We start from the raw sequence: 25,016 nt of genomic DNA on the forward strand, positions 1-25,016 counted from the left end.
GCAAGGCAGGACCGAGCCCCTCGGTTTTACATCCCCCAAACAAGATTAGTCTATTACCTATTTGAAAATAACTTCTGTGCAGTTAGGGACAAATTAACCCCTAGTGACGGCAATGGGGTCACACCAGGACCCACTGGGCCAGTTCCTCAACGGGTGTAAATCACATAGGTTGACTGACTGCAATGGAGCTATGCTGAGGACGCAGCCCTTAGTGTTTAATCCCCTCGAATCCTGCCTGATTTAGCAACAGTGGCAGCAGAATTCAAGCAGCGTTCTTCACACACAAAAGAAAAAGATTTATCTAGAGCGGCTAAATCCACTTAGGAGAGCTTTAGGGGCCATAAATTGATTGCACTGGGGACACCGCCATGGGAACAGGAAACAGCTCCTCACTTACTGAGCTTTCTGCCCTTCTTCTGAGTCACGACTGGAGCTGGCTTAGAGATGCTTGAAATGTCAGCAAACACACGCGTGTGCACGCGCGTACACACAGAGATCAGAAGGGGATTGCTGGATCCTTGCTGGAGACACCATCTCTTACTTTCCTAAAGCCCTTTCTCACACTAAGGAGGAAAAAAAGCAACTCTGCGTTCTAAGGTCTGGTCTAACCACAGTTTTTGTAGTGGTGTAGCAATGGCTGTTAGGAGTGTGACGTTTATCGTTATCAATAAAGCATTGCAGTTATATCATGGATGCAGTTATACCGGTATAAATGTGCTTATTCCCGGACGGGGAATAAGCTCTCATCATACAAATACAGTTGAACTGATGTAACCGCATCAGAGGCCGTTCGAACCCTCACTGTTGAAGCAGAAATGAAGAGGTTTTCTTAATCTTGAGTACTAGTTTTCAGTTCAGAATGAGGCACACTCAGAGCTATCTCCATCTTCCTTAGGCCAAAGGGAGCAAGACGGACCATGTGGTCTTGTCGGCTGGACCCTGCTCCTGCACTGTTGTGGGGTCTCCTCTCACCCCACAACATTCTGGTGGCTCCAGAAGCAAAGGTGCTTTTAGCAGCTTGTCCATAAAATCCTGAATCATAAGATTTAGTTGGGGATTGGTCCTGCTTTGAGCAGGGGGTTGGACTAGATACCTGCTGAGGTCCCTTCCCACCTCTATGATTCTGTCCCTCCCTCAGAGCAGTCAGTGGGGGATTCCGGTTCAAGGTCCAGATGAGAAATTAAATTATTCTCAAAGGCAGGACAGGATTTGGCCTGGTCAGTGCCACTCGGCTCCAGCGTCCTGCATACTTCCAGGGTCTTTGAGAATCATGTGACAACTGCCCTTGTTATGTTCACAGCATGCAAACAGAGAAGTTAGACTGCAAATAGAAAATGCTCTTTTAGGCAGTTGCAAGGCAGCGCTACTTTATTTCTTACAACCCAGCACTTGAACACACAGGAACCAAAACCGGAGACACACAAAGCAAGATGCTCCATAATGCAGAGAGGCCCAATTCGCCCCACCTTCTTGTAGGCTGGCTGTCCCACTTCCCTACACAGCCCCCTAGCCTGCAAGCAGGACCAGGAAACCCTTTACAAATGAAAGTGACAGTCTACAGCTCCAACACAGTTTTCAAATACAGCGACTGCACTGTGCTCAGAGACCAGGCCCTCAGCTGGTCTGAATCAGCAGCACGCTTTTTACTGGGGGTCAAATGCTCCTAGACGTGCCATACAACCGACATCCCTGCTGGATTCTGGGGCCCTTCCAAAGTCAGCATCCCCAACAGGCTGAACCTGGCTAATTCCATGTGTTCGTCTGGAGCTGCAACGTTTTGCGCTGGGCTTTGAACACCCCCCGGGTCAGAGCTGATCACACCAGGGGGCTTGCCTTGGCTCCTTACCAAAACTGGTGTGACATTCGGACGCTCAGACAGGTTTGGACTGCAATCCCTCTCCCACACAACCCAAAAGTCTGGCGTGTTTGGAGCAGGGGTTTGGTTCGGACCCTGCGTGAGACATAATCCCCTGTTATGAGGGCGGAGAGTCAAAGAACGGTACATTTAGGTTTAAGTAACTTCCTTTGGGAGCCCAGTAAGTGTAGGAAACCTTTGCAAATATCCCAGTTAATCAGAGTATTTCTGTTCAATAAAAGCCACTTGCCAGTTCAGCCATTCTCACCCTGGTCCCCGTTTCCAGGTCTCTATGGCAGGGAAGCAGCTTTTTCTAAAGAGATCATCTGTCTAGCTACTCTTGCGCTTCAAGCTGCCAGAAATTCCCTCCTGACAGGGGCCATGTTGCCAGTGGACATTACAGGGAAGCTGCCAGCCAAGCATCCTTGAGGGGCCTGCAGGCCCAGTGAAGGGTGGGGAAAGCCACTGGGCTTAGATGTGGATCTGGGTCGATCCGTTATTTTAGCGGCTGATGATGATGGCAGGGAGTCTGATTTGGGGAATTCGCTGAGTTATTCAGTGACCTCCCTATCGGCTGCGGCCTTGGTGAAAACCGCACTGCGTTACCCTAGTCAACGTCAAAAGCGTTAAACTCCCCAAACGTGGCAGGGAGTTCTCTTCATTGGACTCAGAGTGACTACAGCAGCCCGGGGCTTTCCAGCATCTCAGCCTAGGAGAGCAGGGCAAAACGAGAAGAGGAAAATGATCCAGGAATAATTATTTACATCTAATGGACTGTGGGGCAAGGTAGCCTTGTGGGTAGCACACAGGTCTGAGTTCTGCTCATCCAGGTTCTAGGAGAAGCCTGCTGCAAAGCCAGGAAGTCTCAAACTCTGCATCTATAATCAGAGCAGAAGGGCTAACTGCTTCTCAGTTCAATGGATGAACTGAAAAATCCTCCAGAGATGAACTGTGTTTAGAACCCAAACTGATTTCCCCCCCTTTTTCTCGCCAAAATGAAAACCTGGAAAAAAAACATTGTTCGGGTTGAATAAACATTTTGACATATCTGACTTTTTCCCCCCAGCTTTTTTCTGGCTGAAACCGTTCACCGAATTTGACCCAAATTTGCGAAGTTTTAGTTTCCTGAAAATGAATTTACTATTTGCTATCTGCTGGGGCGGGGGGGGGGGGGGGGGGGGAGAGGGGGATTCCTCAGCCCTGGAATGACTAATGACTCAGAGGGATGGGAGGTTTAATTTATCACTGTGCTTCAAGCATTTCGATGGCCTATAGATGCTGTCGAATAGCAAAGTATTATAACATGGGCAAAGGTGGGATAAAACCATATGGAAAATTCTACACACACAGGCACATGTGCTCCCCCCGCGCCCCTTCCCCCCAACACTTCATTGCAAAATTCTGTGGCTTTCAGCATTTTCAGAACACGGTACAGATGCTTTGCATCTTGCAGAGTGCTCCCGAGTCCAGGAGCTGCATAGTCAAGAGGGTTTCAATTAAAGAAGTGTATCAACATTTTGCAATTAAAGGCCAGTTTGCCCCTTGCATTTAACCCGAGCGGTTTCTAAATACTAACAGCCCACTTCTCTGTATCAGCCCCAAACCCCAAAGGGAGCACAATGGAGTCTTGTTTCTGGTAACCTGAGATGCCTGATTCCCAGTGCTTTAATTTTAGACTCCAACACGCTTGCATTCCTCAGCCTTACAATGGCAGATATTTATACCCCGGAATGCAGGGCCCAGCGCTAATTTAACAGGGCTGGCTAACCAAACGCTTCTCTCCAAACTGGACGCCAGTAGAGAGAAAACTGGATCAGGCAGAGTTTTACGGGTTTACAAATCTTTACATTTGTTCCCTGGCTCCCTCGGTTTCCCATAAAAGATGAACCGATGCTCCCTGTCAGCATGCTGGCCAGCTAACCACGCGGACGGACGAGCCAGCTGCTAGCCAGAAGAATTGAGAAATGGCAGCAGGGCGAAGCTTGCTACAGCAGGAGGCGAGAGAGCTGGAGACCCACAAAGGGACTGGACATTTCTTTGAGAATATCCAAAGTTATCATAGCTCATGTGAACACTAATTCTGGAAGGGACATTGAACCTCCTGCTTCAGGGCTTCACTAACTCATAGAGACCGGGGCGAGATTAGCGTGTGGATTCTGACACCTTCGGCTGAAGCACCTGGCCCTGGACCAGATGGATTTAGGTCTGATGCAGTCTGGCAATGCCTGTGTAAGGCCCACGGCATCCGCATCTCAGTATAGCTACCCCGTAGTTTAAACAATCCCTCCCATCCCCCAAATGAGATTTACAAAGTTATAATAAATTGGGGGGGGGGTGTTTTTGTCTTCTGTTTTTTTAACCTTTAGGGGTCCCATTTTCAAGCTTCTCTCTCCACCCACGAAGGCTGGAACTGGCTTCACTGTAAAATAAAAGCTTAGATTCTAATTAATCCCTAGACTCCAGGAGCAGGGGCTGCAAGAAAAACACCAGATATTGAGAGATTCTTGATACGTCTGTGAGAGTTGGCTCCCCTGTAGCAATGAACACAACGGGCCTGTGTGCTCCGAGGCAGATGGTGGGGCCGGTGCTTAGAGCAGGGGCATCTAGACCGTAGAGAGGTGGGCTCCCTGGTTTTTAACATTTGCATTGCAGTAGCACAGAGAGGCCCTGTTGCGCAAGGTGCTGTACAAATCATGTACGAACACGGTAAGACCAGGATTTTCAGAGGGCATTAGCGCTTGCAATCAGGAAGGAGTTCTGCTTTTACTGAAGCACCGGAACCGGAGCTCTGTTTGGGGACAGACTGAATGTGACAGATTAGAGAAAGGGAGATTTTAGTGTATATAAATCACTAATTTTACCCAGCTTCTGAAGAAGCTCTTGCTGGTCACTCGTAAAGTGATGAATTTCTCCAACCGTTCAAATCCCTTCCTGTTCAATCACGAGTCAACAGTATTGATGCAGTCTTACCTGCGGTGCTGCCCTGCCTCACTTTCCCAGTGACTGCTCCTGGCGGACGTTACAGTTCTGATAAGACGCTTTGGTCATCTCCTCTCACTTGCTCTGAAGATGATTTTATTTCCAATCCAAGTTAGAAACCTAATGCGGTCTTGGGCTTATGAATGGGTCGGCTTTGTGGCTGGTTAACAAAACTCCACAGAAACCTGAGTCACCCCTACCCCCACCCACCCCCACACTTTTCCTTCCCTCCTTTCGAGTCTGCAATTTTTCAAAACTTCTCCAAATTTGAAATGGTTACTGAATGGAAAAAGTGGGGGATGAGGGGAAACCATTGCGTTGCCGTCAATGGCAAAATGGGGCAGAGGTCGATTTAAAAAATATGTCTCACTTGTGAAAAGCAAAACCATTTCAGTTTGAAATGTACAGAACCCCCCCCCCCAAAAAAAACCCCAACTTTCTTCTGTGAAAAAAAACTTCAATTTCGATAAACCCCCTTTTTCAGCAGTAAAATTTTCCTTTCAGTTCTCTTCGCTCATCATCCGGTGAATGAAACTGGCCAGGGCTGCGTCAGGAGAGAAGCCCATGGAAGACGGTTTGGGTTAGAATTCTAGCCCTCATGCAAGACTCTTGCCAGGTCCCTGTTAGAAAATCTCTTTGCCTGATTCCCCACCGCCTTGCATCTTGAGCAGTTATTTTCTCTTTGCACAACATAACATTCCCACCCAGTGGCTAACCTCACCTGCTTTGCACAGCTGTGAATGGCAGCACAAAGTTCAAGGCACAGGTTGAATTAACGGCTCAGATGGTGTAAATCTGCACTGTTCCACTGACTCCTGCATCGATTTGTACCAGCAGAAGATTTGGCCCAGTCTCCGTCTGTCGCTACATTCCCACTTCAGTTGGGCTTCTAGTTTCTGGGCTTGGTGGGACTCGTGAGTTTTTCCCCTCTGAGATCTTGAGCTGAACTTTGAGCCCAATACCCCGAAGTTCAGGTCAGCCTGTTATAAAGAGGCTTTTGCAGAATTTAAATCTGGGCGTGGGTCAGATTTCAGAAGCCCCTTCCCTCCCCCAGGTCAGGGCACATTTGGACTCAGGGGTTCGGGATAAACTTTTGAGCAAACCTAACTCTGAACTCAGGTAGAGAACAGGCAAAGCAGCGAGTGATTCCTCTCTCTCTCTAGCTCCCAGCTGCTAGAAATTCCTTTCCTGCAATGGCAGCGTAAGCCCAAAGGAATGGGCTGCCCTCCTAAGGACAGCTGGGGGCTAAAGGGGCGGGGGGGGAGAAGTCTTGCTGCATTTTTCTAGGATAGACGCTGTCACCTCAGATCAGCTTCTCTCCCTTTTGCCTCATCTTTGTCATTCTGCCCCAACCTGTCAGAGCAAGACAGAGTCTCATGTTATATCCTGGGGGCGGTGTGCAGGGTGAAAGCAGAAGGCCAGAAATTAGAGCGCCTTGAGGTTGCCAGTTCAAATCTGGCCCAGCAGGGTAGCAAACTGTTATGTTTCCTGGCACACAAACAGACCCATTAGATAAAAACATCAGATACTCTTGGTAGAAGGTTCTGACATAACACTACTTTATTTCAGAACCACAAGAACCCAAAACAGTGAGAGACAAACCAGGCTGCTCCCTACAACAGAAAGGCACAACCCATCCCACCTTACTCTAGACTGGCTGTCTGCTGACTGACTGCTCACAGGCTTCCCAACAGAGCTCCTGCCTGCAAGCAGAACCAGGAAAACCCCTGAGATCACAATTTTAGCACCGTTTTCAGTACACCAGATGATCAAGTGTCACAAGCATCTAATGGCAGCTCAGAGTCATAACAGAAGTGAGTTGGTCTTAGTGCTTGGTGGACAGGTGTCAGTTTTGCTTCCCAAGAGCCCCATCCCTCCCTTGGACTCTGCTCTCTTGTCCTGCATTAGAAATTATCTTTTGCTTCCCTCGCTCCTTCTAGCTTCTTCTCCCTGTCACAGGAATCCCCTGACTTTCTTGTCTCTCTGCTCCTGGTACTGGGACCTTCCATCAGCTAATTTGGCTGTGTGACTCAGGAATGTGATCGGAGTCCCTCCCCTCACCCCCTATGGCCGAGCTCAGACTAATCCAATTCTCCCCATATGCTTCCAAATGCCATGGCTCTGACCTCACCCTAATCTCCAGTAATTGGGCTGCCGGGCAGCCAGACCCATCCGGAGATAATTGGATGTGCTGGGTCTTTGCATGGAAGATGTCCCACTCCAGATGCTGCTGGTAGCCATTCCCAGGGGCTGAGATTCGCGCTCATCCCCTGATTGTTGGAGGCAGTCACTCGGGTCTTTGAAACATAAGGCAATAAAGCCAACCAGGAACTGTGCCCGCAGATGCAGTTTGGTGGCGCTCAGTATAAGGTGTCCTTTCGATCAAGCGATCCCCCTTGCCGCCCATCCTCACCGTCAGCGACTGCTGCCCAAGCTGCTGCAAACCCGACCACCACACCTGCTCCCCCCCCAGCGCAGGCTTTGGGCAGCACCATCTCCATTGGGCCCTGACTGGCAGGCAGGGCCCGGCTCCCACCACGATGGCTTCAAGGAAGGCCTGCTCCTCAGGGAGACTGAGGCGGGTATGCTGCCCGCGTAATGGGGTCTAAGAACCCGGAGTGTCTGCAGAATGGCTAGAAGGCCAACCCTCCTCTGTATCTCAGTTTCCCCATCTGTAAAATGGATAAAATGATACTCACTGAGGGCGCCAGCACAGCAAGTGACGTCATTCCCTGGGCCCTGTCCCGGAATGAGGCCCCCAACAAGGACTGATTCCCCCCTCACCTGTGCAGCACCCAGCACAACAGGGCCCTGAGCGCCACCGATGCTTCTGGGGGCCAGCGTCATACGAATCACTAAGAAATCATCCCCTGGAACCACCTGACCCCACGGCCCACACCCCCGGCCCCTCACGCCAGGTCTGAAGAAAACAGCACCAAAACCGAGCGATGCGGTGCAAGGCGGCTCATGCAAATGACACCGGAGCCATACATTATCTCCATTTCAGAGGCCTGATCACGGGTGCCGCTGTACATTACCCACGCGCACATAATAGGAAACCATCCAGACGCCGGCGAAGGGTCCCAGCTTCGCTGAGCCCAGGGGCTGGCAGCGAACTGGGAGAGGAGCAGCATTAGCAGATAAGGGAAAAGGTCAGCCCTGCGAAGCTAAATCCTTGACCTGTTATTTAAAAGGTCAGGCAGAGTTCAATAGACTACTCCAGGTCAATTCACTCAATTAAAATATTAAAAGTTCATGTCAGGAGCACAGAGATGGGGGCTAAACCCCCTCTGCCCCCAAACCTCCCCACACACAGGGAGAAAGTGAAGGGAGTAGAGAAGGTGGGGGAGGGAGGGGGAAAGAAGAATGGGAGACATGGGGAGGGGCAGTTGGCTTTTTTTTGAAATGACGTTATTGAAAAGAGAAAATCTCCAGCACGGGCTACATGCTGGTACAAGGTCCCTCGGCATAACGGGAGAAGCCCGAGCATGCAGTGGAGTTTGTAATCCAACTCAATAAACAGCATTAAGAAGGATCGGGAAGAGGGAATACATTTTGTATCATTGACCCTATACTGTCGACAGTAAGTGGTGATCCTCCTTCAGCTCCAGGGGGTCTGCGTTCCATCCCGTAGCCACGGTGCAGTTGTAAGTGGACAGACCGGTGACAGCCATGAGGTCTTCAGTGACGACCGGATTGCGCCGTGCCATTAGGACAGGTATTTAGAGCGAATCCAAAGCCAACGGAAGCGTTTCCATTGACCTCAGTGCCCCGCGGAGTGGACTCTTAGCGGGTGCCTCTCACTCTGGTATCTGGTCTCTCGATACACAGCTTCAGTTTACGAACACAAGAAGGGCCAAACGAGGTCCGACCAATGGTCCACCTAGCCCAGGAGCCTGTCTTCTGACCGTGGCCATTGCCAGGTGCTTCAGCGGGAACGAACAGAACGGGGCAATTATCGTGTGATCCATCCCATCGTCCAGTCCCAGCCTCTGACAGTCAGAGGTTTAGGGACACCCAGAGCAGGGGGTTGCGTCCCTGGCTATCTTGGCTGACTGATGGACCTATCCTCCTGGACACTTTAATGTTTCCCAGAGAGGCAAACACACCATGCTCCCCCAGCAGCTGTTGGCATTAAAGGGCAGCAGGATGACATGACAATTCTCACAGGCAGTATAGCCTAGCGGATGGTGCACGAGGCTGGGACTCCAGAGACCTGGGTTCCTTTCACCAGCTCTGCTGCAGCTTTGAGATCTGCAGTGCTACATGAGGCAAAGCGTTCGTTAATACTGCAATGTGTGTGCACAGAGAGGAAAACCACGAGATAATGAGGAACGCAGAAAGGCACCCACCAGACAGGAGAGCGCAGAGCTGCCGGAGAAGAAAAGGAGCCGGAATCACTGAAGCAGGGAATTTTCATTTAAGAGGCCGCATTTGCAATCCTGCAGCAGCTACAGCTATTGCTCAGGTTATTACCGCCACACAGATGAGAAGGGCTCATTCCACTGCACGCTCAGTAACGCTGGCAATATTGTCCTGCATTTGACCTAGTCACATTTCATCTCTAAGGGTGTGAGGGGGAGAGAGATGCTGTGGGGAGGCCTGTGCCTTCACGCTGTGGCTTTTTACTTCCCCTTGATAAATCCTTCGCTGTCTCAATCACATGAAGGTTTGTTCAATCTCTGCAAATCATGAGATGGGGTGAGGGGATAGCTTCTCAGACTGCCCTTCAAGCCACCTGTGAAATCCTGGAGATGGGAATGGGGGCCATTCCCATACTGGCAGGAGCCCCAGGGGCACGCATGGACTACGTGAGCGTCCCCCACACTGGTACGTTCATGGCGTGTGCAGCGAAGTTCGATGAAAACATCAGCTATTCTTGCTGGAAGGTTGCCATGTAACATAACTTCATTTCTTAGACTCCAGAAACCTCACACACCCAAGAACGAAAAGCAGAGAGACAAAGCAGGCTGCTCCCTAAAGCAGTGAGGCACCCTACCTATCTCTAGGCTGGCTGACGAAGAACCAGATCACATGCTTTCCTACAGAGCCCTTTGCCCTGCGAGAAGGCTCAGTAAAACCCTTACTCTGACCACGATAGCTTGGGAGTTTAACACTGTTTTCAATAAACCGCAGACACCAGGCTGTATCCGGCTACGAAACTGTAACCAAGAGTTGTGCCTGAGTCACATGCCCTTCAGGCCAAGAAGCGAGGTGGATTTCAGCTAGATTGGCACCAGGGGCAGGGTTGGCTGGTTAAGGCGAAGGACGGGAACTCAGGAACCCGGGTTCCATCCCTGCCTCTTGCTCCGGGGTTGCCATTTACACGCGTGTAGCCAGGGCAGTGTGGAATATGCAGAGATGTTTGTTTCTCTTGAGGGGCAAAGTGCTCAGCGAGTGTAAAGGGGGACAGCTGCAGCACTGACGCATCAGGCTCCTACCAGGAGATCTGGGCTGGGACGTCTGGAGCTGAGCTCGAGAGACTCCATTCCTCTTGGATTTTGCCCACTGGACGTCCTGCCTTGCTGGATTCTTTAACCCCGCTGCGACCAACGCACTCGATTCAGCCCCGAGTCCACGGCTGATTCTATGCAGAGCCTTTAGAAGGCTTCGAATTCCCAGGCTAAGCAGCTATAAATAACCCCCCCCCTATAAAAAGTGCTTCTCATCCTTCCCCCCCCCCCCCTCCACCCACACCCTGGCAGCCCCTTAACCTCCTACAGCAGGTCCAATTAATCTCTGTCATGGGGTAATCAAAAGGAGAGGGGACACGGGAATACAGCTGTGTCAGCAATTAATCTAACTCCGTTTCATGGGAAGGGGAAGGGGGGATTCCGAGGTGAGGGGGATGCATGAGAGGAAACAGAATCTCAGCACCGGCGGACACTTCAGAAGGTGCGATGGGGGCCCCCCAGACTGGCACCAGAATTACACCTGCACCTGTCCTGCTGAGGGCCTGAATCAAGTATCAGTGACCGAGAGGAAAGGCCCGGCCCTGAGAGCTGCTTCTCTCACACAATCAGGAAATCCAGGCCACGGATGCTCCATCCATCAAACCAAACACCTTCCCTGCTTGCCCGCCCCTCCCTCCCCCCAACACAGGTTGGCCTCCTGGTCACAGGTGGGGTCCTGAGACACACACCCCTCATCCACCTTATGAGCCTGAATAACGCCCTAAAGGAGCTAAGGGCAGGTCTACGCTACAGACTTCTGCCAGCATAACTCTGTCGGCCAGGGGAAGGAGCCCTGATCCACACAGCTCTGCTGCCGGCAAACACCTCGGGTACATGGAGCTTTACCACCATCACAGGATCTAACCAGATCAGCTACAACATCACCGGCTCATTCACCTGCACGTCCACCAATGTTATATATGCCATCATGTGCCAGCAATGCCCCTCTGCTCTGTACATTGGCCAAACTGGACAGTCACTACGCAAGAGGATAAATGGACACAAGTCAGATATCAGGAATGGCAATATACAAAAACCTGTAGGAGAACACTTCAACCTCCCTGGCCACACAATAGCAGATGTAAAGGTAGCCATCTTACAGCAAAAAAACTTCAGAACCAGACTCCAAAGAGAAACTGCTGAGCTCCAGTTCATTTGCAAATTTGACACCATCAGATCAGGATTAAACAAAGACTGTGAATGGCTAGCCAACTACAGAAGCAGTTTCTCCTCCCTTGGTGTTCACACCTCAACTGCTAGCAGAGCACCTCACCCTCCCTGATTGAACTAACCTTGTTATCTCCATACTGATTTATACCTGCCTCTGGAGATTTCCATTACTTGCATCTGAAGAAGTGAGGTTCTTACCCACGAAAGCTTATGCTCCCAATACTTCTGTTAGTCTTAAAGGTGCCACTGGACCCTCTGTTGCTTTTTACAGATTCAGACTAACACGGCTACCCCTCTGATAATCAGCAGCACTGTTACCCTATCGCTCGTTGTGCTCCGGGCACCAGCTGTACGATCCCGATACAAAGCGCAGCATTGCTGGTACAGCTGCGTGCACACCAGGAATGCTTTGGGGCCAGTATAGCTATCCCAGTGTGAACACAGCCATCACCCCTCTGAATGAGGGGGTTCTATTCTCATAACTGAGCCCCGGCGCAAGAGCTCCCCTGATATTGGTGCAAAAGCAATAAACAAACACGCTCCAAGTGCCAGCCCTCGTAGGTGCTGCCGCACGCCCTGGCTTCAAGAGATTTCCATCATCTCCTGGGTTTGCAGCTCGGTTCAGTGGCTCTCAGCACCCCTGCCAGCCCTTCAAACTCGACCGGGGCTCTGAGAGTCAAGCTGGGTTTTTTCCTTCAGGCTCAGCATTAGCTGTAGAAAAAGTTCTGCGGGACAAACTAGGCCTGTGGTTGCATCTCTTCACCCCCTTTCTTTTCCCAGTTATCCCAGGCCATCAATGGCTTTGCACAGGTGTAACTCAGTGGGCCACTCTGTCACCAGTGCACCAGGTGGAATCGCTCTCCCAGAGCTGTGCCGGCTCTGCAGCACTAACTGCAGTTAAATGCAGCAGAAACGGATTTTCGTCGGCAGGTTTGATTCGGACAGGCAGGAGCAGAGAGCTACTGATGGTGCTGTTTGTGCATTACTCCTCTGCCCACTGCTGTCATCAGCAAAAACGGACAGGGACAATTTTGTAAGGGCTTCTTCTAAAGACTTAAACAACACCAGCTTGAGCCCCACCCAGAAACCTGGGAAACAATATATACCCCCCCGGCTGCTTGTGATAGGCAATCCTTCTCCATTCCCAAGCACTGAGTCCAGGGGTTTAAAACAAAGAGAATGTTACTAGGAAAAGCAGAGACAACCGGATAAACTCAGGAAAACCAGCAATTAATAAATAACAATATTAGGTAGGACTCCGCTCCCCAGGGTAGCAGCAACAGCCCCAACCTCCGTCCTCCCCTTTCCCACTCACAGTTTGTTGTCCTGCGTTGGTGGAGTCCAAAGATTCAGGCAGGCCCTGCTGCTTTGAGAACTCCACCCTTTGACCCAGCTGAGATGATAGCAACTTCAATTGCAGGGTAGAGAAACCTACAAGCCAGTCTCCAAGCCAGATTGTGGCTCTCTCTGACGGTTAGACTCCAGTTACATACAAACCACATTCCCTAATCCACCTATACTCTGTGTCATCTTGCCCCCAGCTTCCCCAACACACAAACTAGAACTCCTCCTGTTTTTTCTTGGTTTGTGCCAGGCATCCTGCCTCAACTATGCCTGACTGCAGTCTCAGTCAGGGTGACCCCACACACGTTTAGTATTACTCTCTTGTCCCACTATTTCCCAACGAGATCAAGAGAATTTTACTGCCCCCAAACTCAAAACTTCACTGTGTTTACACTGAAACCCGCCAGACTGCCACATAACTGAAATGCAAATGAGACCTGAGTCATTCAGCCAATTCCCATTACCCTCCAGCAGATGTCAGCAGAGAGCTCTCTTTTCAAAGGCGCCCCTGTCCATCTGGCGGTCCCAAGCAGCTCTGGGCCCCGCTTCTCTCTAGTCACCAACAGGTGTCAGGAGTGAGCACCCTTCTCTCTAAAGCTGGTGTGCGCTCAACCAGTTCTGAGAGCAGAGACGCACCTTTGGGACCTGATTTGCCACTGCCTAGCCCTGTGAGCCACCATTTACACCGGGGCAAAGTGGTTGCAGGATGATGGAGAATCAGGCATCTGAGATCACTGAGAATGAGCTAATGCACTTTTTGTTCTGATATCCCTGGCTCCAATCCAACCCCAGCTGGGAGTGAAGAAAAGTTATTACCATGTGGTGGCTTCTCAGCACCCACGTCAAAGAAACTTTCATCCTGGGTCCTCCCACAAACCACCCAAATAGATGGTGCTAAATTTGAACATCTCTGATCAGCATAGAGAGGGATCAAATGGGCTATGAAGGCAGATCTCCCATATTCCCCCTAGAATAGTGCTCCCTCTAGTTCATGTCCAAGGTACAGAGATGAGGATGCACTTTTGCCCATGGTGAATAAACAAAGAACATCCCTCCCCAAGTCTGTCTTTCACCCGCACTCAGCTCACTTTAGAAGAATAAATAAAAGCTTTCAGCAAAATTAGCAACAGAGGGGATAGATAAACACTAAGCAGATATTGACTTCTGTTGAGGTGAATGTCAAGATTTATTGACCTGGGGAGGTAAATATTGACCAAGGCAAAGCTAAGGTCAATAATTAACTCAAGGGACGATAAATCAACATACAATGAAACATGAACTCAGTATGTGTATTGTTACATACATGCTGAATGTCTCCATGTAGGAAACACTCCACTTGGGGCATGATGCTTACGATTACTTTTCAAGTAATAGGATTCTCTTAAAATGCCCCTGAGTTGCCTATAAACCCACTTGAACTAGTGGATTGTTCAATTAGGAATGAAATTATAAAGCCTTCTAAATCTGAGGGGTCTGCATCTCAGTGTCACAAAATGGTCCAGTTTTGGAAAAAATAAAATGGGCCAGAGATTCTTTGCGGAGGTGTGTGAATCCCTTGAAGTCAGTGGAGTCAAGTCGGCAGAGAATTTCAGATGGAATTACTCTGCATTTGCACCAGTGTCAATAAAATCAGAATCTGGCTCTAACTCTAATGTAGTCAGCGAGTTATTTCAGACTTTTACATCTGAGTAACTGAGATCATCAGAACCCGTCCCTAATGCCATTGAAATCATGGTATTTCTCCAGATTTATATCAGTTTCATGCAAATCAAAATCTGTCTCCCTCTCTCGCTAGTTTACCTGATGAGACAAGGCTTTTCTTCAGGCCGGGGGAGCAGGAGAGACCATTGCTACTCTGACACCTGCGAAAGGGTTGTTTATGGTATAATAGGTTCTTACACCCAGCATGTATATTTCAAGAGGCAGATGTGGAACTTTAGAACACAGCAAGTATTCCCTCTGCAGGGCAATGAAGGAGGGTGGGGATAGGGTCAAAGGCATCTCCATAAAAATTAAAAAAGGTGGGGGAGGAATATATCTCAGTAGCTTCACTGGCCTGAAACAACCATGCTTTAGCGCCTCCATCAATTCCTTGCACCTAGCACTTAAAAACGGAGCTGGGATTGTTTGTGTATCTAATTCAATTACAATTCCTTTGGAACGCTGTCTGGTAGCTTCCCCTGCTCTGTCGGCCTGATACCCGCTACTAGGAAAGACTGTGTCTAAAATAAATAAAAGAAGAGCTCTTCCGTTAATTAAACTCTTACAGAGACCAAGACTCGAATGGTTACCATTTAAATAAATCAGATGCAGCCAGTGTTTATGTCCCCTGTCCAATTAGCCTGTATTTGGCAGTACAGCTGAGGTTCGGTCTAGAGGCTGCCTACAGGGCCGTATATGCGTCCATGCTGATGTTAACCAGAGGAAGATAGCCTGTTTACTAGATATTAATCTAGCAGACCCCTCCTCACTTCCACCACCGCGCCCCAAAGTGTGTACGTGGGCTTTCTTTAAAAAAAACACAAATATTTTGACAAAGTTCTTCTCTGTGCGCTTTTGAATTATTAAAACTGGTCAGGTTTAAACGTCTTCGTTATCGTTCATCGTTTGTGCCAGTGGTTTCACTCAGTTTGAACAAGAAAACTAGACCTGCCAATTCCATTTTCTGGGCCAGATGCTTAGCTTGTGTAAAATCATTGTAGCTCCAATGACTTCAGAGGAACCAAGCCGATTCACACCAGCTGGGGATCTCACCGCATTGACTCCAATGGAGCTACGGCCGATTCACACCAGCTGGGGATCTCACCGCATTGACTCCAATGGCGCTACGGCCGATTCACACCAGCTGGGGATCTGGCCCCATTGACTCCAATGGAGCTACGGCCGATTCACACCAGCTGGGGATCTGGCCCCAGTGACTCCAATGGAGCTACGGCCGATTCACACCGGCTGGGGATCTGGCCCCATTGACTCCAATGGAGCTACGGCCGAGTCACACCAGCTGGGGATCTGGCCCCATTGACTCCAATGGAGCTACGGCCGAGTCACACCAGCTGGGGATCTGGCCCCATTGACTCCAATGGAGCTACGGCCGATTCACATCAGCTGGGGATCTGGCCCCATTGACTCCAGTGGAGCTACAGCCGATTCACACCAGCTGGGGATCTGGCCCCAGTGACTCCAATGGAGCTACGGCCGATTCACACCAGCTGGGGATCTGGCCCCATTGACTCCAATGGCGCTACGGCCGATTCACACCAGCTGGGGATCTCACCACATTGACTCCAATGGAGCTACGGCCGATTCACACCAGCTGGGGATCTGGCCCCATTGACTCCAATGGAGCTACGGCCGAGTCACACCAGCTGGGGATCTGGCCCCATTGACTCCAATGGAGCTACGGCCGATTCACATCAGCTGGGGATCTGGCCCCATTGACTCCAGTGGAGCTACAGCCGATTCACACCAGCTGGGGATCTGGCCCCAGTGACTCCAATGGAGCTACGGCCGATTCACACCAGCTGGGGATCTGGCCCCATTGACTCCAATGGCGCTACGGCCGATTCACACCAGCTGGGGATCTGGCCCCATTGACTCCAATGGCGCTACGGCCAATTCACACCGGCTGGGGATCTGGCCCCATTGACTCCAATGGCGCTACGGCCGATTCACACCGGCTGGGGATCTGGCCCCATTGACTCCAATGGCGCTACGGCCAATTCACACCGGCTGGGGATCTGGCCCCATTGACTCCAATGGAGCTACGGCCGATTCACACCGGCTGGGGATCTGGCCCCATTGACTCCAATGGCGCTACGGCCAATTCACACCGGCTGGGGATCTGGCCCCATTGACTCCAATGGCTCTACGGCCGATTCACACCAGCTGGGGATCTGGCCCCATTGACTCCAATGGAGCTACGGCCGATTCACACCAGCTGGGGATCTGGCCCCATTGACTCCAATGGAGCTACGGCTGATACACACCAGCTGGGGATCTCACCGCATTGACTCCAATGGAGCTACGGCCGATTCACACCAGCTGGGGATCTGGCCCCATTGACTCCAATGGAGCTACGGCCGAGTCACACCAGCTGGGGATCTGGCCCCATTGACTCCAGTGGAGCTACGGCCGATTCACACCAGCTGGGGATCTGGCCCCATTGACTCCAGTGGAGCTACGGCCGATTCACACCAGCTGGGGATCTGGCCCCATTGACTCCAGTGGAGCTACGGCCGATTCACATCAGCTGGGGATCTGGCCCCATTGACTCCAGTGGAGCTTCGGCCGATTCACACCAGCTGGGGATCTGGCCCCATTGACTCCAGTGGAGCTACGGCCGATTCACACCGGCTGGGGATCTGGCCCCAGTGACTCCAATGGAGCTACGGCCGATTCACACCAGCTGGGGATCTGGCCCCATTGACTCCAGTGGAGCTACGGCCGAGTCACACCAGCTGGGGATCTGGCCCCAGTGACTCCAATGGAGCTACGGCCGATTCACACCAGCTGGGGATCTGGCCCCATTGACTCCAATGGAGCTACGGCCGATTCACACCAGCTGGGGATCTGGCCCCATTGACTCCAATGGAGCTACGGCCGATTCACACCGGCTGGGGATCTGGCCCCAGTGACTCCAATGGAGCTACGGCCGATTCACACCAGCTGGGGATCTGGCCCCATTGACTCCAGTGGAGCTACGGCCGATTCACACCAGCTGGGGATCTGGCCCCATTGACTCCAGTGGAGCTACGGCCGATTCACACCGGCTGGGGATCTGGCCCCAGTGACTCCAATGGAGCTACGGCCGATTCACACCAGCTGGGGATCTGGCCCCATTGACTCCAGTGGAGCTACGGCCGATTCACACCGGCTGGGGATCTGGCCCCAGTGACTCCAATGGAGCTACGGCCGATTCACACCAGCTGGGGATCTGGCCCCAGTGACTCCAATGGAGCTACGGCCGATTCACACCAGCTGGGGATCTGGCCCCATTGACTCCAATGGCGCTACGGCCAATTCACACCAGCTGGGGATCTGGCCCCATTGACTCCAATGGCGCTACGGCCGATTCACACCAGCTGGGGATCTGGCCCCATTGACTCCAATGGCGCTACGGCCGATTCACACCGGCTGGGGATCTGGCCCCATTGACTCCAATGGAGCTACGGCCGATTCACACCAGCTGGGGATCTGGCCCCATTGACTCCAATGGCGCTACGGCCGATTCACACCAGCTGGGGATCTGGCCCCATTGACTCCAATGGCGCTACGGCCGATTCACACCAGCTGGGGATCTGGCCCCATTGACTCCAATGGCGCTACGGCCGATTCACACCAGCTGGGGATCTGGCCCCATTGACTCCCATAGAGTGGGGTTGATTTACAGCAGCTGGGGATCCAGGATACTGTCTCGAAGGCAGATCCACAAGCCCATGCAAAGCTGGGTTCGTAATGGTCTGCTAAGGCAGATGGACTTGGGCCCTTGTCAGTTTGGTGGACTGCATTTCTCCTGCTCTAGCGTGAGGCTGTCTCCCATTATCACCTGACTCCAGGGGCCCCCAAAACACACACCAAATATTGAGAGCCTCCCCATAAAGTGGTGACACCCAGCCATGCTGCTGAGCAGATGCTGAGCGTGGCATGTGCGGCGTGGCCAACTCTCAAGATCTGGTTGTTTTTCTTTAAAGGCCCCAGCTCCTGGAGTCAGAGAAATATAGAAGAACCTCAGCCTCCTTTTTTATTTTTTTGTTACATTTCTAGCCCCTCTGGTGCCCAGGGAAGCTTGGAAACGGCTTAGAAGCCAGGAGGCAAATAAAAAGGATACAACAATTATTATTTTTAAACAATCTCGTGATTTTTAAGCCAATCTTGTGATTTTCTGGGTGCCTGACTCATGATTTTTGAACACTTGGTGACACTGCTTAAGTCTTTGAGGGTTGGGGCCTTAATTTATTTGCTGATGAGATGGCACCCCTCCATCACCCTCGACAGGACAATTTTCTGTCCTTGCAAGCTAAATAAATGGGCGACACTTGGGAGAAGCGTCTCTGACAGCCCTGTGGACCAGCTCCTCCCCCAACGGGCCCCCCATCCTTTTGGCAAGGGGTCCCCGCCCCAGGAGCAGGGCTGCGTTCTGATGCAGTGCATGCCAAGGTTCTCACGTGAAACCTAAGGCTGTTTTTCCTTTTGTCCTTTGAGGGGCATTTTCTGCCACAAGGGGAACAGGATTCTCCAGGGAGAAAGAGAGCTGGCCCTCAGTCAATCTCTTCAGCCTGCTTTGGGGCGGCCTGGACAGGACAGCATTTAAAGGGCCAGGCATGCTGCTCCCTGCCCTGCCGCTGTATGGCTTGGCAATCTGGGGGTGAGATGAATGCCTAGTGGGGCAGGAGGGGGAATGTCTATTCGTACATTATCATCTAGGGCCTAACGGCAGGTGTTGAAACAACATGGGATTTTACGTAGACACCCCAAAAATTAATAAGAATTACAAATAAATCAATGCTGGGCTCTTCCTCCTTTGCTCGAGGGCAGAGGAAGCGAGAGATTCCAGGAGTGCACACGGCGTCAGCTGCTTGCCAACAGCTGATCAGCGTGTGGTGGCAGCACAGAGACCACCCTGTACCTGGCCTTCTCTCCCTGCACCAGGGCCATCGCCAACGGTCTCATCTACGCAGGCAGGACCAAAGCATGTTCTAGTACAACCGGGCACTGCCACGTTATAACAACTTCCCGCCACTCTAGCACTCAGGGTGGTCGGGACCTTAGAACAGACCAAAGCACTGCGGATGGTAACCTGGACTAGAGGATGTCAGGATAGCGCTGGGATGGCCCGCCCATTTGCTGCAGCAGCTGAGAACCATCCCCTGCAGACCCCAGTAAAAAAGGCAGTTGCCCCATGGGACTTTTACCTGTTATGTCAGCTGTTGAGAGCCCTGGTCTCACAGCACCAGATGCTCCATTACAGACCCCAGAAGAATGTTTACGGGCTTCTTCCCATCAACTCCCGTCTTAATGTCAAACAGGAGGAGGCTGCAGCCCTTAAGTTTGTCTGGAGCAGGGCTGTGATGGCCGAGCCCCATCGGTATCGCTGGTCTCAGGGGATCTGATAAGGCTCGTATTTCTCAGTGCCTTGAATTCGTATCAGAGACGGGCTCAAAGCAAAAATCCCCCAAAGCTAATGATGCCACAGTGGGGTCATGGGCTGGGCTTGTGCCACCCAGCTGGCCCCTACCACACGAACACTGCTAGGTGGCAGCAGTAGAATGTTAATATCCTCTGATTAGACTCAGCCACTGAAGGGGGACAAGGACGAACTTGGACTCGGGGACCCAGTAGGTCCCTTCCAGCCCTGTGACCTACGTTTCACATGCCAAATTTTTCACTAGGCCAGGCAAAAACAGTTGCTCACACATAGCATTGTGCTGGCCCCCCACATTAACAGAGGGGGAAATCTGAGGCACTTACCAAAAAAGTCACACGGCCAGTGAGTGGCAGAGCTGGGGAATTGAACCCAGGAGTCCTGTCTTCTAGGTCCTGCTGCGTTGTTATTGTCTCAGTACGAAAGCCAGCCTAGAAAGGGCTGTAAAAGAAAAGAACCACCACCAAAACAGGCAAACAACGTATTAATTAAAAACACCTGAATAAATAGTTCTGCCTTCCAGCTTGCTCCTAGCAGCATTGATTATACAGGCTTTAAAGTCCATGTCACCAGATTCTCAGCTGCTGGGAGCCAAGGCAGCCCTGTTGATTTCAGTGGATCTGTCCTTATGCGTCCAGAAAAGGAGAAATAATGACACAGAGCCGGAGCTATCAACAGCTGACGATAGCAAACCCCGTATACGTCTCTGCTTTGGGAACCACCGGCAATAGCTTCTGTTATCAGCCACCGGCACCAGCAAACCCTCAGGTCCCCATCTGGCAACGAGGGGAATGGAATTCTTCAGTGCCAACACAGCGATAGCTTTCCTAACAGGGCATTGATAACGGAGTCGGTGGGGCAGGGAGAGTGGCGTCCCGCAGAGATAAATCAGCTGGAGTAGATGTCTTAATTTGCCACGTAACTTGAACTTTCATTGTGGAGGGCGATGAAGTTCCGCTGACGTCTTGAGTGTGCTGCGGAGAAACGCCTGATCCAGGAGCCAGTTTGAATCGGGCCTGGACCAACAGTGGCCAATGCCATTCGGGGCAGAAGCCGCAGAGTCGGGAGGAAATCTGCCCCCGTGGAAAGGGCTAGGATGGAGTTTTAAAAAGAGCCCAAGCAAGGCAGGAGCACAAGTCCCAGCCGGGCTCCTGTGAAAATCTGCCCCAGGGTTTCTTTAGCCTTCTTTGAAGGCCAGGAGGTGTTGGCCACTGCGGGACCTGGGCTACCGGCCTCGGTGGTGTTATGGCCTGTTCTCCTATGGAGAGCCTTGTGTTCTGATGACAGTGGAAGGTACCCCACACTTCCCACCACCACTGCCACCCCTGCTTGGGACCTCCGCTGTCTGTTTATAAATTCAGTAGGTGTCTCTCTTTGCTTTGGCATGGTCCAGAGGGTGCGTATGGAGGTGCTCGTTTTTAGGATGATGTGCATCGCGGAGGCCTTGACACACCTGTTTGCTGGAGTTCCAGTGGCACTAAAGGTAGTGATGTTAGCTCATGTCCTAGCCAGTTTCCGGCTCGGGTGGTTACAGTCTGCCTCCCTCCATTCCAGTTCTTCTTTTGCTAACAGACTTCTGTGTAAGGCCACTGAATGGGTGCTACGTCCCACCCCAGAGCTGGCTGCATGTCAGTGATGAAGGAGTCATCCCTGCCTATGCAGTTAGTGTGACAACCGGATCCTTCAGGCTGAGGGGTGGGAGCGCGGCGTCCAGCAGAGATAAATCAGACGTATTAATTTGCCGCGTAAATTTGCCTGCATATAAATGCCAGTTATTATTTCTCTGGCTATTTCTGGAGCACTCATCACCCTGGTATCTAGGTACTGACTGTAAGTCGAAAAGTCCGTCTGACGATGGGCCACCTTCTCAGCTTCCCTTTTGGCAGGGAGGGGATTCTGTGAGTCAAGGGGGAAGGTTGGGGAAGGACCCCATGCGCCTTATAGTCTGCTCTATTCAGGGAAGCCCTGGCATTGCGCGCTAAGAGGCAACACGGGGTCACAGCGGGTGTAAATTGGAACAGTCCCCCTGACGTTCCTGCAGCTCCGGTTCACCGCGAGATGCAGGGACCATAGTGCATAGCCAGCCGTCAGGATATGGAGTGGCCCCTGTGCCCCACCTCAAAGGGCTCTAGCCAGCCATCAATCCTGATCCTATCTTCACCTGCAAAGCCTCCTTTGAGCCACCTTGCTGCCTCCGGCTTGATCCGCACAATGGTAGGTGACATGAGGTTTCGCAGGCGAAGATGGAGAGACTTAATACCTATTAATAACTCAATAGGAGCTGACAAGTTGCTCGAGACAGGTTTGCGCAGACCGGGGACCCGGAGAAGCCATCACTTAGCTTCTCTTGGCCTTTAATCAGCCGGTGTCACATCTTCACACCAGATAACAGGGCAGCTAGACATCGTGGCCGATAAGGGAGACGGCTTTTGCAAATTGACCTGAGATGGAGGCTTGAGCAGGGTGGGGAGGGGGGTTTAGAATCAACGCAGAGGAAATTGTATCTTGTTTTGGTGTCGGCGGCTGTCACGGGCAGTGAGCCTGGCCGCCGGCCACGCTCCTCAAATGCAGCACACTGTCCGGGTCCCTCCTCCTCCAGCAGCAGCTGCACTTCGCCCGCGGCAACAGAGGCCGAATGCGGTTCCTGGGTAACTGGACTTTTGGTGTCTGGTCAGCAGTAGTGACTGGACACTGCACATGTCCCCTGTCGAACGGCCTTTCCGGTCAAAAACCGGACACCTTGCAACCCTAACTTAAGAGCAGCCGTTCATGTCAGGGAGAAGGGCTGCTGTCGACTGTGACCTGAACCCTTGACTGTGTGTGGGAGGGGGTGTGTCAGAGCCCCACCCCCAATTCCGCACCAGGCCCCTGTCCCTGTAATGGGCCTAGAGCAGAACCCCAGATTCAGTCAACTGGCTTCAGGCTCCATCACAGACTAAAACCGAGACCAGCCGGCCCCAGTGACTCACAAGCCAGGCCTGAGTTTCCAAGGACCCTGAGCCACGTTCGGGTTGGTGCTGTCAGGGCAAGGGGCAGCGCTGGGATCCAGACAGGATTGAGGCTGAATCCAGTTCAAGATCTCACAGTGCCAAAATCTAGCCCGCTGGTCTTGCTAGATTTCATCCCTGCATGGCAGAGATCTGGAGGGAGCAAACCACTGTGAGATTTCCACCATCTTGGATGGCGTCTGCTCTCACACCATGGAGCATTCCTGACAGACCGACACCATCTTGGGGGGAAGTCACAGAGCAGTGGCTAGTCTCACCAAATTCTGGCCCCATCTGATCAAAACCCAAACCCTGCACAGACTGAAGCCAAAGGAAACGTGTGCCCTGTGCCAGAGCTGGGAGGGGAGCCACAATTATACCCGAGAACTGAAGCTGGTCCTGTAGGATCCTCGGGACAGAGCTTACTTGAGGCTGCTGGACACAGGAAGACCCTGTAGTTCTCTCTGGCTCCCGGTCTGTGCTGGCTGGTATCACCCTAAGCCTGGCTGGCACCATCCCGGATGGTTACCCCAGCTGCCCTGCAGGTCTCAGCTGGGACACTTCTCCTTCTCCCTTGCAAACCCCTTCGCGACTTTTCTCAGGCCACCAGAGGAGAGCGTCGTGTCCCCCTGACGGCAGCTCAGCTCTGACGCGGAAGGGAAATGCAGGCAGTTGGGAGAAGCCGGAGCCGATGCTTGATGGAAAGCAGAACACACCTTCAGTTGTCAAGAACTTTTCTCACTCTGGTTTCACAGCGCTGCACCCTGGATGACCTCAGTGTATTTCAGGGTAAATTAAGATACACAGTGCTCAGGATTTAAACTGGGTGCTGTGAGGCAAGGCCAGCTGTGTTGGGCTGGGAGCTCAGGAGAAAAATGGTGGCACTTAGTAAATTACTAGCAAGTGGAGGCAGGACATGTGAAGCCTACGTCTTCCCCCATTCTAGGGGCTGAGAGCGCTGGTGTGGGGTGAGCTGCTGTGCTAACGCTTCGGTCAGCCACATCCACCTCTGCCGAGTTTAAACTTTCACTTACATTTTTTTAAATGAAGTTTCTAAACCAATAGTTGAATAAAATAAATAATTAAATGACCCTCCTTCCAAATGTGCCTCAAATGCTCAGCTGTCTTCTTGAGTTTGCTGCCAGGCAGCCTGAAATGGTGTGTGATGGCTTCCAGTCATGTTTTAAAGATTGATGGGGTGTTAACTCTGGTCCCCACTGACCACACTTTACATATCAGCACTGTCACTTTTCCAATCTTAGCAGCAGACGCTGCCAGTTTCTCCAGGATTGCGGATGGGGCATGGGGTTGTGGGCAGAGCGTGAGCAGCGCTCCAGCATGTTCTGCCCACACACCCCAATCCCACCTCTACGCCTGGGGGCGTGGGGGATTTAGAGGAGTTTGAGATGGTCTCCAAGAGTGCTGAGTGTTGTCCCTCTCATGCACTTGGGGAAGGCAATGGTAATGCCACAAACACTGCAGTGTGACAAAGGCTTAGCTACCGTCTCCGAACTCAACCCCGAATGGATAGAAAGTGTCTGTGCTGCAGATGATTAGCCCTATGTCACCCGTCAGTCACCAGTCAGTCAGATTTATACCTGCATAGGCTCTACATATGCACCCAGGTGGGAACCATTGGAAAACCCTAGGGAAAAAACCTCCCACTTTACTCAGGTTGTAAGTTCATCCAGTGCTGTTTGTCCAGCACCCAGCACCACAGGGCCCTAAGAAAAGTCACACCCGACCCAGCTCTCAGATCTAAAATACAAAGTCCAGAACTGCCTCCCTCCTGCATTCTCAGGGAGGCATCGTAGTTACGGCCACAGTACCAGTCAGCAAAGAGACTCCAAGGGAGCCCCTTGCTTGCTCTCATCTCTCTTCCCCACATGCTTTTGGGTCGCAGCGTCTGACCGCCTCTCGCCCCACAGCATTGGGAAGCGAGCTGGAATCTGTCCTGCCAGAAGGGTTGGCTACATGTCCGTGGTAAAACCCTCTGGCTGTGTCGAATGTGGAGGCAGGAGGGGTGCGGCCGTATGGAGTTGGGTATTTCTGAGCTGGGTGGTGCTGTCCAAGGCCTTGCCCTAAAT

The 25,016-nt window shown here is 51.8% G+C and overlaps 1 protein-coding gene across 4 annotated transcripts in view; it reads right to left on the reverse strand.

Annotated features, from left to right (window-relative positions):
- Positions 1 to 24,165, reverse strand: part of FIGNL2 (fidgetin like 2) — an 88,229-nt gene extending 64,064 nt beyond the window's left edge. The window contains exon 1 of one of the 4 annotated variants that reach the window (XR_010594495.1): positions 20,269 to 24,165. The gene's annotated coding sequence lies outside the window, so the exon portion shown is untranslated. Of the gene's footprint in view, positions 1 to 12,772; positions 13,193 to 20,268 lie in introns of those variants that run through there. The other 3 variants (XM_065576393.1, XM_005308428.5, XM_065576394.1) reach the window with 3 other exon arrangements.
- Positions 24,166 to 25,016: the final 851 nt, after the last annotated feature.

This window comes from Chrysemys picta, chromosome 22, assembly GCF_011386835.1.
Source record: "Chrysemys picta bellii isolate R12L10 chromosome 22, ASM1138683v2, whole genome shotgun sequence".
Taxonomy (NCBI): Eukaryota; Metazoa; Chordata; order Testudines; family Emydidae; genus Chrysemys; species Chrysemys picta.